At 44.6% G+C, this 12,785-nt stretch overlaps 1 protein-coding gene across 9 annotated transcripts in view; it reads left to right on the top strand.

Annotated features, from left to right (window-relative positions):
- znf536 (zinc finger protein 536) overlaps positions 1–12,785 on the top strand; it is a 783,894-nt gene that overhangs the window by 206,160 nt on the left and 564,949 nt on the right. For 2 of the 9 annotated variants that reach the window (XM_072518143.1, XM_072518142.1), the window contains exon 3: positions 12,365–12,478. The exons of the other annotated variants lie outside the window; for them this stretch is intronic. The gene's annotated coding sequence lies outside the window, so the exon portion shown is untranslated. The remainder of the gene's footprint in view (positions 1–12,364; positions 12,479–12,785) is intronic. 9 annotated transcript variants of the gene reach the window in all.

Genomic DNA, 12,785 nt, shown 5'->3' with positions numbered 1-12,785 from the left:
CTGGGAATAACAGGAGGTGTTGTCAGAAACACTCTGCAACTGCAAGTCCAAATGGACGAGTCCCAAAGATTTCAGTCACAGGAGATGGTGCCAGCAATGTGTGGCATCCAGGTCTATGCTGCAAGGATGGCACCTTCAGTGGAAAGCATGGAGCAACAAACACCTGGAGGAAGGAGGATCTGCTGGAGAACATTCTAGGGCCTTCCTTTCAGGAGATCCTGTGATTGAGCAGCCAATCTGAATCCCCCCTTCCTGAGACCAGCGCACCTCAGGTGCAGCGAGCAGAGCAGGATGGCACGGCAACATCAGTGTCATCCAAAAGTAAGGCCCCGGCCCACTAGAGGCTGTCCGCCAAAGAAATCTCTTGCAACATGGCACAGAAGGCAGCAGGCCACCTCCACCTCTGATATGCATCCTGGGAACATACCCAGACCTAGTGGGAGGGTTTGCAAGTGTAACAAATTGTAGAGGCACAGCGTGGGCAGGGGTGAAATTAGGCACAGGTAATTGGGGGTCATTATCGCTTATAATATATCCACATGCCACTGAATTAAATATAATTGTTCTTCACCACCTTAACACCTCACATTCGTTAATCCTCCACCCAGCGACTCTCCCCATCAGAAAACACTTGTTCTCTGTGGCCCTCAATGTCAGCCAAACGGTTTGGCCCACACATTGCTAATATCTCTTCACAGTGAAAGCACTCATGCATAATTCAGTGCAGCCTAGACCTTCGTCATAAGCCCTCTGTAGAGCAAAGGGCAAAGGAATGAAGCGCAGAACCTCACTCTGATGTGAGCTGGGGTGTAAGAGTACTGGCAGCAGACAATCGGCATTCAGACATAAACAGCAGCTGAGGAGCATCCTTGCTGCAAGTCATCTTCACCCTCTTACATTGACAGGGTAGTAGGCACTCAAGGACACTACAACCCAAGCACCCTGATGATTCAGATATCTACAACCTTCATCCCTGGTCACAGAGGGGTCATGATGTCCTGGGAGCAGCGGGGGGGGGGAGGGAGGTGGCGTGCTGTATTGCGTTGTTGGACAATATGCTGATCACACTCCAGAATGTGGGAGATGTTGAGGGCGTCCCTAGCCCTACTGCCCATGTGCACCCTCACCCCCACCTGGCCTCCATCATTTGGATCCTCAATGGCCTCGTCCGCAACACCCTCAGCTTGCAACATTTCAAATTTTCATTGCTATCTGGCCTCTACACTTATGACTCCTGACAGGCAATCCAAAGCTTTAACAGCCCCACCCCCTGCCCCCATCCTCCACCCTCCCAGCCAGGACTGGACACCATGTAGCCTCATTTGCCCAGCCATTAGTCCATGCTCCCTGACTCGCATAATGCCCCAGCCAATGTGTCCCACAGCTGCCCCATACCCCCATCCCACAGACATCAGACTAACGCATCCCTTTTCAGAACTTTTAAACAGCAGACTTCAGAACCATCTACACCAACTGTGACCCCCCATCCCCAAAATCCCTGTACCCCCCACTCCAGGCACCTCCAACCACTCCAGACACCCCTGAGACCCTCTGCCTCTCTGGAATTGGCTCGGTCCCCTTGGACTCCCTGTTGCTAGGCAGAGTCAGTGGTGCTCACCTCCTTCCACCCTCTCGGAGGTCATGGCGCCTGGTTCCCATTTTTAAAAAGCAATAGTAATTTGCGCAGGGTGATATCATGCCTGGTGTCTGAGATGATTTGAAGAGGATTGAAAGTGCAACGTTAACCACGCTGAGTACATTATAATGGATTAAAAGTCATGCAAATCAGTTTTACCCCCTTCCTGGGCGTGAACCTGATCGCGTCATCAGGAAGGTCCCAGAAAATCTTGGCGGTGCAAATCCTGTGTTTGACCGCTTGTGAAATTTGGTGACCATGATGGGATTTGCACCTGCAGCTAACGAGCCTACGAAATTCCGCTCAACGATTTGAGTCCAATATGAATCTTCTTCAGAACTGTAGTCCCGGAATTCTTTTTGTTACTTATATTATGGGTACCACAATTTGTAAAATAACTTATTTTACAATTCAACAGATCTCTTCTGATACACTCCCATCATCATATATTTGACAAGATTATACCAGAGGACAAGACTAGGCTGGGACATGGGTATCCTGGCCTTTCACAGTGTACTGCAGGATTTATTCATTCCAAACATAGTTATTATTGTAATGGGCCAATGCTCAGACTTCCCATATCCTGGGGCCTCAATTGAATCCAGCGTATAATAATAATCGCTTATTGTCACAAGTAGACTTCAATGAAGTTGCTGTGAAAAGCCCATTCCGGCACCTGTTCGGGAGGCTGGTACGGGAATTGAACCCGCGCTGCTGGCATTGTTCTGCATTACAAGATAGCTGTTTAACCCACTGTGCTAAACCAGCCCCTGGTATGGATGGTGGAGATATGCCCAGCTGCATGCCAGAGATACTGGATGGCTGCTGTCAGAATGGATACATCCTCAATGTCCAGGTTAACACTGAGGCTGAGGTACTCAAAGGATTTTTAAAAAATAAATTACAAAGTGATCTCCTTTCAAAGGAAACCATATGAAACATTTTTTAAGATCTTTATAGGTAGTGAGGGAGAGAGTGTGTGGATGTCACTCTTGCCATACGAACACTTCTGCTGGAATTTTCCCACATGATTTATGGCGTTAGGTGTGCTTCTAGTGGTTTGGATATCCGCCACTGTCAAACAAATTGAGGAATCTTCCACACACCAGCAACGTCCACCAGGAATCGTGGCAGTGTTTCCTCGTCAACGTAGCTCAGACTGTTAATTTTTTCTTATCACAGATTTCTAAAGGAGAGGGAGGGAGGGCAAGTTGGCCAGGGTTATCGGTCATGATTCAAACATGACCTCTTTGGGAGCACACCTTTGGGAGAGGCAAAGCACCCTTTGGGGGCATGGTACTCTTTGAGAGAGGTAAGGCACCTCTTGGTGTTGATAAAATAAACATGATTGTGCATAAAATGTGCACAAATGATTTTAGACTCATGTCTAAGCTGTCAAAGACCTATCAAACTGCCAAAGAGCTGTCAAAGAACTGTCAAACTGTCAAACATACTGTCAAGGTATACTAGGTGAGATGGAATCGAGGGTTGAGGGCAAAGGGTGGTGGACAGGAGGCATAGGGTAGAATGAGCTGGCAGTAAGTTGGCATAGGGTTAGGAAGATTCATGGAGTTTTGGGAGCATATGGGGCAGGAGAGCATGGGGTGGGTAGAGGGGTATGGGCTGGCATGGGGGTATGAAATGCCATTAGAGGAGGGGCCATGAGGTGCCATAGGTTGGCATGGATGGAACATGGGGAGTGTGCGGGGTGGGGGGGAGGGTGGTGGTTGAGGGATGAGAGCTGGAGGGCTGTGTCTTTGCTTCAATTTTATCTTGTTTAATTCAACAAATTGCTAGAGCACAGAGATTGGCTTTTCGCCCAGCCCGCCTCTGCAGCCAGAAGCCTCTGCATCATTCCAGGGGTGGCAAGTCCAACTTCTAATCCAGCCCACCTCCCCAGGATAAAAATCAGAATTGCGTGTGGCCATTTTTAGCGTTTAGGTTCAGAGAGCCAGGCACCCGAACTGGGAGTGAAATTCTGTCCCACACTTATCTGCTGCAAAATGTAACCTGTATATCTCAGGAAGCAGGCATGAAAGTACAGCATAATAACTGAACTAAATATTTGGTTACATAGAATCTCCACATTTAACAGAAGGAGAATATTATGCAAACAGTGAGATGCAACTTTTTATTTCCCTTACTAAAGACCAGTAAAGTCCTTTTGTTCCTACGATGCTTATGAGTTAAATGATTCTCCATACTCATAAACAAAACAAAATGGTTGTGTTCTAATCATTTAATGCTGTTTATGTGTTTAATGCTGTTGAGCTTTACAGTGCTAAAGAATTATGCAAAGGGTTACAGATAGCTTGAAGGCAACAATTGAAGGTTTTGTTTCATATCTGAAACTACTATTTTGCCCAACAATAGAAATATTTAATTTCATGTAAGAGCATTTTAGGCATCTACGTATCAGATTGCACTTCAAGTATATACTAATCTTGTGATACCTAAGAGAGGGCTCAAGGGAGGAAGTGACATCTAAGAGCAACAGTTATGTCATGATAATGGAATAAGTTTTGCTTGTGATTTCAGAACTGAGGTGTTCTTCATGGAAGATGGTAAGCCTGTGCCAGGCCGGATTAAGATCCCAAGGCACTAATCACAAAAGCAGGAATTATATTTTGAGTGTCGTCTGCTGAATAACTTTCCTAGTCGCTATACTGGAGCAATGGACCTTATGTAAATCAGACATGTCATTGCAATACATTAGCTTTGCTTAATGTCTATAGAGTAAATACAAAGGTTACTTTAGACAGCACTTGATGTGTGCACGGAATGGATAGAAACAAGCTTGCATAGAAAAGAATTCTACACCACTGCAGAACAGTAAGAGTGTAAAATTGGAACAATCAAGGAAGCTAAAAAACCCAAAAGACTCTCATCAGTCCTCCCAGCAACATTAGAACAGGAGTAGACCATTTAGCATCTTGAGCTTGTTTCACTATTGAATGAGACCATGGTTGTGATCTGCGATCTAACTTCATATATATCCCTCAATAACTTTGTACAGCAAAAATTTATCATTCACTGATCACAATTTGACAATTGGTTGTCCATGAATTGTCATTTGTTGGAATAGAGGTCACCTTTCTGTGTTGCAGTGTTTCTGAATTTCACCTCTAAAAGTCTGGCAAAGTACATTTAAAGAGGACCACCCAAGAGTGGTAGATTACCGAGGATGGAACAAAAGGGATTATCATAGATTAGGTCTGGTGGCGGAGTCTTGCTGCTCAAGGTCCCGTTTGAGACCGGAGAAACTAATGCCAGGATTTCTGTTCCCGGGTCGAGAGATGCAAAGCCGGGAATTAACCCAACTCTGCACTCCCAATCTGCGAAGGAACTTTGGATTTTTGTTCTGGCGTTGGGGGTGAGTTTTATGGAAGTTGTGGTTGGCGACGCTGGAAACAATGTGGAGGCTGTTGGGTGCGGGTAGGGCTGGGTGAAGGCCTGCCTCGGGGCATGGACACTTTCTCAAAGCAATGAAAGGGAATAATAAAGTAAAAGCAGCCATCCAACTGTCACCACCCTCCCCTTGCCCAGGCAGTCCTAGTGTGCCGCCAACAATCCTCGTGGTCCTTCATACCTTTTGTGCCAGCCAATGCCCTTCTGTCCATATCATGGCCCCTCACAACCTCGATGCCAACGTCTGCCCCTCTACCCACCCACATGATCCCTCATACCCCCCGTGCCAACATTCACCCCATTACCCTTCCTCATGGCCCTTCATACTCTCCATACAAATCCATGCCCCCCCCCCCCACAGCCCTTTGCCCTTACACCAACCATAAACACACTTGTTGATGAAACCCTTTGCTACAGTTAGCTTCCTTTAACCCCTTATAAAAACAAACATTATAATTCATAATCCCACTTCAAAAGGGTTATTACCAGTTGGAGCTGTCAGGCACCATACTGTGATGGCGAAATGTACAATCAGTGAATCATCACTAATCCTGTAATGATAAGCCTCAGGCTTTTGTCATCAGACAGCATGAAAATAGCAAGCACTTCGTTTTTTAACACTCATGACAGTTGTTTTCAAATATTTGAAGGGCAGGTGTTTTAAAAACCTTGACAAGTTGACAGCTCACTTTGACAGCTCTGTTGGTAGTTCCTTTTATATGGATGCCCTGTTTGCCCGAGCTTCGAACTGTATAAACTTGGACATGGCACAGGCCCAACAGGATGCCTGGGCAGCAGGATTGACGGGATGCCACAGATCCAGGGGGTAAAAGATGGCATGCATGTCGCCTTGCACTCACACGGCCATCTGGGAGTGCCCTATGTCAACAGGAAGGGGCTCCACTCCCTGAATGTCTAGGTCATGTGCAGCCACCACATGAAGATCATGCACATGTATGCATGCTTCCCAGGGAGTGTGTACGACAGCTATATTCTGGGGCAGTTGGACATCCCCCGCCTCTTCAAGGACCAGTCCAGAATAACTAGTTGGCTCATGAAGGATAAGGGGTACCCTCTGAGGACCTGACTAATGACGTCAGTATAGAGGCTGGTGACTGATACAGAGACCCTATACAATGAGGCACATGTGGCCACCCGGGCTGTCATTGAGCAGTGCATCTCAAAATGTAGTTCCAATGCCTGCTCTGCTGGAGCACTGCAGTACACCACCCTGAGGATCAGCAACGTTGTGGTTGTTGGCGGAAGAAATTACTATATTATCTTGGAATTGATATAAATAATAAGAAAGATGTCTCAAGTATTATAGCAGCACAGGTCAAGGTAAAACCAATAGGCAAGGGGTTAAAATGTTGAACCTTAAAGAAAAGTCACCAGTACTCAGGATAATTCAATCATCCTACAGGGCAATAGGATAAGAATGAGGACCCACATCACAGAAGCCATGGCTCCAGCCTGTCTGTAAGAGATTCATTGTCCAGCCCAGAGCAGGGAATAAAAACACATTAACACCCCATCAAGAAGTTCAGGTTAAGGGAAATATGTTGAACAGAATCCAGGAGATTGTAAAGAAGCATTGTATTAGTTGATCGTTTTCCAATTAAAGGGCCCAGAAAATATGCATACTGATCACCTTGTATTGTTCCGAATGAATCGATGACGTCAATGCCTACTTGTAACTCTGAAAGAACTTTAAATATATGTGCATGTAACTCTGAATATGATCAGAGCTGAGTTTTGCAAGCTAAGGGTAGCAGCAGAATTTGTCTCTCCTGTGTACACACAGCAATTTTGAATGAACGCAACTTTTGCAACTCCACGCGGTCGAGAAAAGACTCCAAGTATTTCTTCCCTCCAACTGTGGTGGTCTGCTGTGCCCTCCACAACCTTGCATCACAGCAGCCCGCATTGCGGAAGAAATTGCCAATGCGTAATACTTCTCGAGTGCAATTTTTAATTATTTTTTTAAAATTTAGAGTGCCCAATTTATTTTTCCCAATTGACGGGAAATTTAGCGTGGCCAATCCACCTACCTGCACATCTTTGGGTTCTGGGGGCGAGACCCACACAAACACGGAGAGAATGTGCAAACTCCACATGGACAGTGACCCAGAGCAGGGATCGAACCTGGGACCTCGGCGCTGTGAGACAGCAGTGCCAACCACTGCACCACCGTGCTACCCTGCAATTTTTTCTAATGCTATACATATGTGTCCACAACTGTCCCAATACCCGGATGGTGCCGCTCCACCTTCCCCACTCCTCCCAACTCTTCCCACTACTCCTTTCCTCCCCCATAGCAACCTTCCCTTCCCCTTCCCGTCACACCCTCTCCCCCCTTACCCCCAACACCCAGTGCCCTCTCATGATCCTAAACCTGCTTAGCTTTCCGTGCTATACCACTGCGCCTAGGCCACATCCCGTGTCCTTCGATGTCCCTGGCGGGCATCCTCTGGGGGCCCTGGGGCCGTAGGGCCCAGGCCCACTTGCTGGCAGAACATGCCCCACCGTACCACCCTGTTCTGGGTGCTGACTTTGAGATGTGCCGTTATCAGAGGGATGGGTCTTGGGAGAACTGGTGGTTGCCATCACCACTCCGTAGGGAGGCTCCAAGTTGGCCCTGCGTCCCTCCTTCTGAATGGTGCCCACAGGGCCCTGGGGTTCACCTTGGGACAGAAGGTCAGCTGGATTGAGCCCCAGCTGCCCCTCCATCATCTGACTCTGCCAGCCCTGGTGACTCGCCAATGTCTGCAGTATGGTGTCGATGACCTCGACGATGCCCACCTAAGTTTGGGACATGTTCCGCAGTGCCTCAGAGAGATCCACCTGGGACTGGGACACGTCCCCCAGTGACGTTTTATTGTGGTGGCGGCCTCCCGGGCCGAGCATCGTGAAGCTCACGGGAGTTTCCGCTCACTACCACACTTAAAACTTTTCAATTAAATCGCTGGCTATATTTATCCATATTGCTTTGTAATTTCATGCTCTCAACAATATTGCTTACTATGATACCTATCTTCATGCTACTGTTAAATTTGCAGATATGTAGCACTGCTGTCTCACAGCGCTGAGGTCCCAGGTCGATCCTGGCTCTGGGCCACTGTCCGTGTGGAGTTTGCACATTCTCCCCGTGTTTGCGTGGGTTTCGCCCGCACAACCCAAAGATGTGCAGGTAGGTGGATTGGCAGGCTAAATTGCCCCTTAATTGGGAAAAAAAAATTAATTGGGTACTCTAAATTTTAAAAAAGAAACTTGGAGATGTGACTTCCTATCCCACCATCTAAGTTGATATTAAATATGGTGAATAGATCCTTGTTGAACACTACTACTGACAGATGCCTTTTATCCCCATCCTGTCTCATGTCCCTTAACCAATTTCCTAACCAGGTCACTAAGTTGACTTTAATTCCATGAGCTGCAATTTTAACTAACAGTTTCTTTTGAGTGACTTTATCAAATGCATTTGGAAATCCATATCAACAGCATCTATTCACATTCTCCTACTTCTCCTACTTTAGTCACTTCTCCTAAAATTCAATCAGGTACATCAGGCATTGCCAACTCTCCAATGATTTAACAATTGAGATCTAAAATTTACCCCATTACCCAGCTGTAATTTGTGACTTCGATGCCTGCTCCCCTATTTGATAGCTCAGTGGTGGGGTGTCCAGCGACTACAGCTTGTGAGATGGGAAGCTGCTGAAGTTGAACTGAGGCGACTTGCACTGGTCATGTTGGTGATGCCAAGGAAGTACACTGATAGAAGGCCCAGCTTCAGGCTGCTGCACTTGGTGGTGGCCAGGGCAGCCTGGAACTGCAACATAAAAAAATACTTGTTGAGAAGTTACGACTACCACTCTCATGATTCTAAGCCTCAACATTCCCACTCTTCTTTAAGCACAGAATGCAGGAGTGATGGGGCAATACAAGTTGGCAGAGGCTTGAGCTCTCATCAAAGCTGTCAGAGGTACCAGCAGAGTTTCCATCACTCTGGGCTACTCTGCCATGCCCATAGAGCTGAATACTGTTCCCTAATTGACTGCATAGCCATAATGGCAGGCGCAAATTCCTCACTCAAGTTTGAATTAGATGTCTCCATGCTCTCTGCCAGCGTTTGTGAGGCAACACTCAATTGGAAGACAAGTATAACCATCAATCTTCTCCTCCAGGATGAACCCTCAAAGTCTTCATCTGTGCCCTCGCAGCAGGGCTGGAATGCAAACTCTTCCTGCATTGAGCTCTTTCCTGGACCATCCGACCCTGCCCTTGTACGATGCACTCGTGCTTCTCCTCTGCCAGCCACTTTAACAATTCTTTAGTTGTAGCTGATTACAGCCAAGGTGCACCTTCCCTTTCAAGAGGCATGGTTTGTTTTTATTGGTGTCGGGGATACCTGATACCCTTACCCATTAGACAAGCAGCAAACAAAATGTGTAAATGTTACTAGCAGCCTGTCTTTTAAAAAAAAAATGAAAGCAGGCAAAATCAATTTGGTCCATTCTTTGTGCCCACAAGAGAAGGATTGTAAACTGAATGCGCCATCCATTCTGCAGTTTTTATCGAAAAGCCATAAAAAAAACCTGCCACGTGATAAATATTTAGTCATTAGTTTGAAATGTAGTTACTCTATTCTAATCTGACTGCTTGACAACGGCTGTATCTTTCTCTGCGCACTTTAGTTTGTGCTTGTCCCTTGATTTTGTCCACTCCTTCCGCTAATCTTCAACATTGGCAAGGGCAGATTGGATAATGCCACAGATAAGTCTTGCCAGTTCTATATGGACATAATCCACGAGCCTTGTTTGAACCATACAGAATTGGGCCGCAGGCTGAGTTACCCTCTCTTCCCTTAAAAATTCTGTGATGGATGCATCAAAAATCACGCTTTAGAAATTGTGACAGAGTGAACCTGAATGGTACTGACCCTCAGTTGGGGCTAAGATTCAAGCTGGGATCTCAAAGTTGAGAGACCAAGGAGCTGGCGGTGTCGCTGTCAGACAGTATTGTAGCTTTTCCTGTTGAAAACAGGCACTAGATGAAGTTACTGAAGATGTTAGTTGCATTCCTGAAGGATATTACAGCACAATACTGCATTAATCAATACAGATTGAATGAATAACAGAACCATAGAAACAAACATCACTATAGAAACATGGAAAATTTGCTAAAGCCAGATATACTTCATATTTTAATTTTCTGAGTGTGCTCGTTGATTTATTGTTCATGGGTAAAACATAATGGATTTCATTTGAAATATATGAAGCTTACCGAACCAGGAGCATTAATACTTCAATAGATTTCTACCTCGAATTCTAATCCATGACTGCAATCGATCTTGTTAATTTTAGAATGCAGGTGAGGAAGATGCTGGAATTACTAAGAAGAAAGGGGAACGGGGAGGTGGGAGGGGGGGGAATGGTGATGAGGGCGGATGTGGTGTAGTGGTGGTGGTTTAAAATGATGCCTACAGATTGGTCAGCCCTCAGTACATTTATAGTGAAAGGCCTGATAGCTCGTGAATACAGTGGAAAACCACGCTCAGAATGCCGAGTGTCATAAAACTTAACGTGATTTATCAAAGAATTTGGACAATCTGACAGGAGAAAATAAGTTGAAATGTATGGATTTTTTGAATTAAAGACACATAGTGTAATTTTGTTTTGTATCACAGATATTAAGCTGACCCTTTCACAGAATGGACTGCCCATTAGACCCTTGTTAGACCCCAACACCATCATTTATTATGTGTGCTTCAATTAGTATGTGCTGCAGTTGTTCACCAGTTGTACATAATACTGCTTCGTATCTATCCCTTAAGTCTGTGAATGTTTCTGTTCAGGAGTTGGAAGGCTGGTCACTAATGCATTATCATATACAGGGTGGTCCCTGGCCTCGCGACAAAAGGCTATTTACTACAATTTAATGTTATTCTGAGAAGAAGTGAAAAATAAAGCCTGGGAGTAAAAAAATGGCATCTGTTTTTCACTGTGCATTCATGCAAGAACCTGAGTTTAAGACATATGACATTTTAGCTACAAAAGGAATAATACTGGGGCATTCTTTATAACCTGCTCCAGACTGCAGCATTTTCCAAATGCTATTAAGTTATCGATTTACACAGCCACATGATGATGTCATCTATAAGAAACCGAATGCAGATGACAGCGAAATACAGTGGTGACAGTGACCTTGTTTTAACATTTCTGAGACCCTGTCAGGTTCATTTCCAGTGTAGTGTTTCAGAGATGCACTTTTTGGGAGATATCTAGTTACTGTGTAGAGTATTAATACAGTATGGGGTTCAGAAGCAATTCACATATAGGTCAATTACATGCACTAACATCTGCTCTGCCTTTATCATTTGCATATGGTATTCATATGTTAATGATGCCTGTTTTATACACTAACATATTTATGTAAATAACTTGGATGTAGACGACTTGTGCATCCACTTTGATTATCACTGGGAAAAGAATAGGAATAAATGGCATCTAAATTTGTGGTCTGCATGCTTGTGTTTCAAGTACAATCTTTTTTCAGCTTGAGTAAAGACTGCTGTATCCGAGTGTGGCTCTGATTTGTACAAGAAGCCCCTTAGTGGGAAAGCTTCCATTCGAAAGCAGCTTAAAGCCTTATAAATCAATAATGACACAGATGGACTGCTGATAATCTATTTAGAATGCCTGATAGCAAATATTGTTGTACAGATGATTAGAATGGCCACTGTTTTAGCAGCAAGCTTTTCCTTTTTGCTAGAGTATGACTGGAAAAGCAAAGTACTTTCACTTTTGTCCGCAAATCCCCTTGTTAGTTTTTGGGTGGCATTGGGCTGCAACATGGGTAGAAGAACAAAGAGGTTGAGCAACTCCTGCTAATATAATGATAGCAGACCTTGTTTCTACAACATAAAAAAAGAAAGCTTTTAATGGAATTGTCTCTTCAGGTGTAAGTAGCATAGAAGGTTGATTCTTTTATAGTCTTTGGCCTGATTTAACACGAGAAGTGGGAAATAAAGTGGAGGTCGTCAGAAATGGCAGCTGCTTGGAATCCTGATAAATATAAGCTTTTATTGATTTGATGAAAATGAAAGATCCCAGTGCTATGCAGTATTTAGCTTCTTGTCTAGAACACGTCACCAGTGGCCTTGCTTTAGGATAGATTTTCATTCTCACTTGCTAGATTTTATTTCATCTTTAACCTTTTCAGCTGAATTTCCTTGACCTCTGAATATAGCTGTGATTTGGAGAATGTGTTGCAGTTCACTTTACATCATATCTTTATGTATTTTCCTTTTTATGATAGGAAAGTGGAGCACCCTCTCAATAATCGTTCAGTGCAAAGCTCAGCTATTAAACTCACTGGTGTTTTCCAACTAGCCAGGCAGTCCTAACACAAGTATGCAGTTCATTTGCTAAGGTAAGACTTTTGCACTTTATATACACACACATGCATATATATGTGTGTGCGTTATGTTCCAGCCATACAAAGCCTGCTGCCATAATGAGGATAGTGTGGCAATGAAATCTGATCCATTTTATTCAGTGAGTCACAGGATAAGAAAGAGAATTTATTTCATGCAAATGCAAACTGTTAACCAACATTGAGTTAGCCTGTAGCTGTCACTTCAGAGTAAAGGTAAGTGAGGTATTTTCGATTCAAATGCCCCAATTATTCAAAAACGTAATGTCCTATAATTGGTTTCTGTGCAAGTTTACAATGCACT

This window comes from Scyliorhinus torazame, chromosome 10 (genome assembly GCF_047496885.1).
Source record: "Scyliorhinus torazame isolate Kashiwa2021f chromosome 10, sScyTor2.1, whole genome shotgun sequence".
Taxonomy (NCBI): domain Eukaryota; kingdom Metazoa; phylum Chordata; class Chondrichthyes; order Carcharhiniformes; family Scyliorhinidae; genus Scyliorhinus; species Scyliorhinus torazame.
Note: the sequence above shows the minus strand (reverse complement) of the source record. Positions and strands in the feature narration are given on the sequence as shown.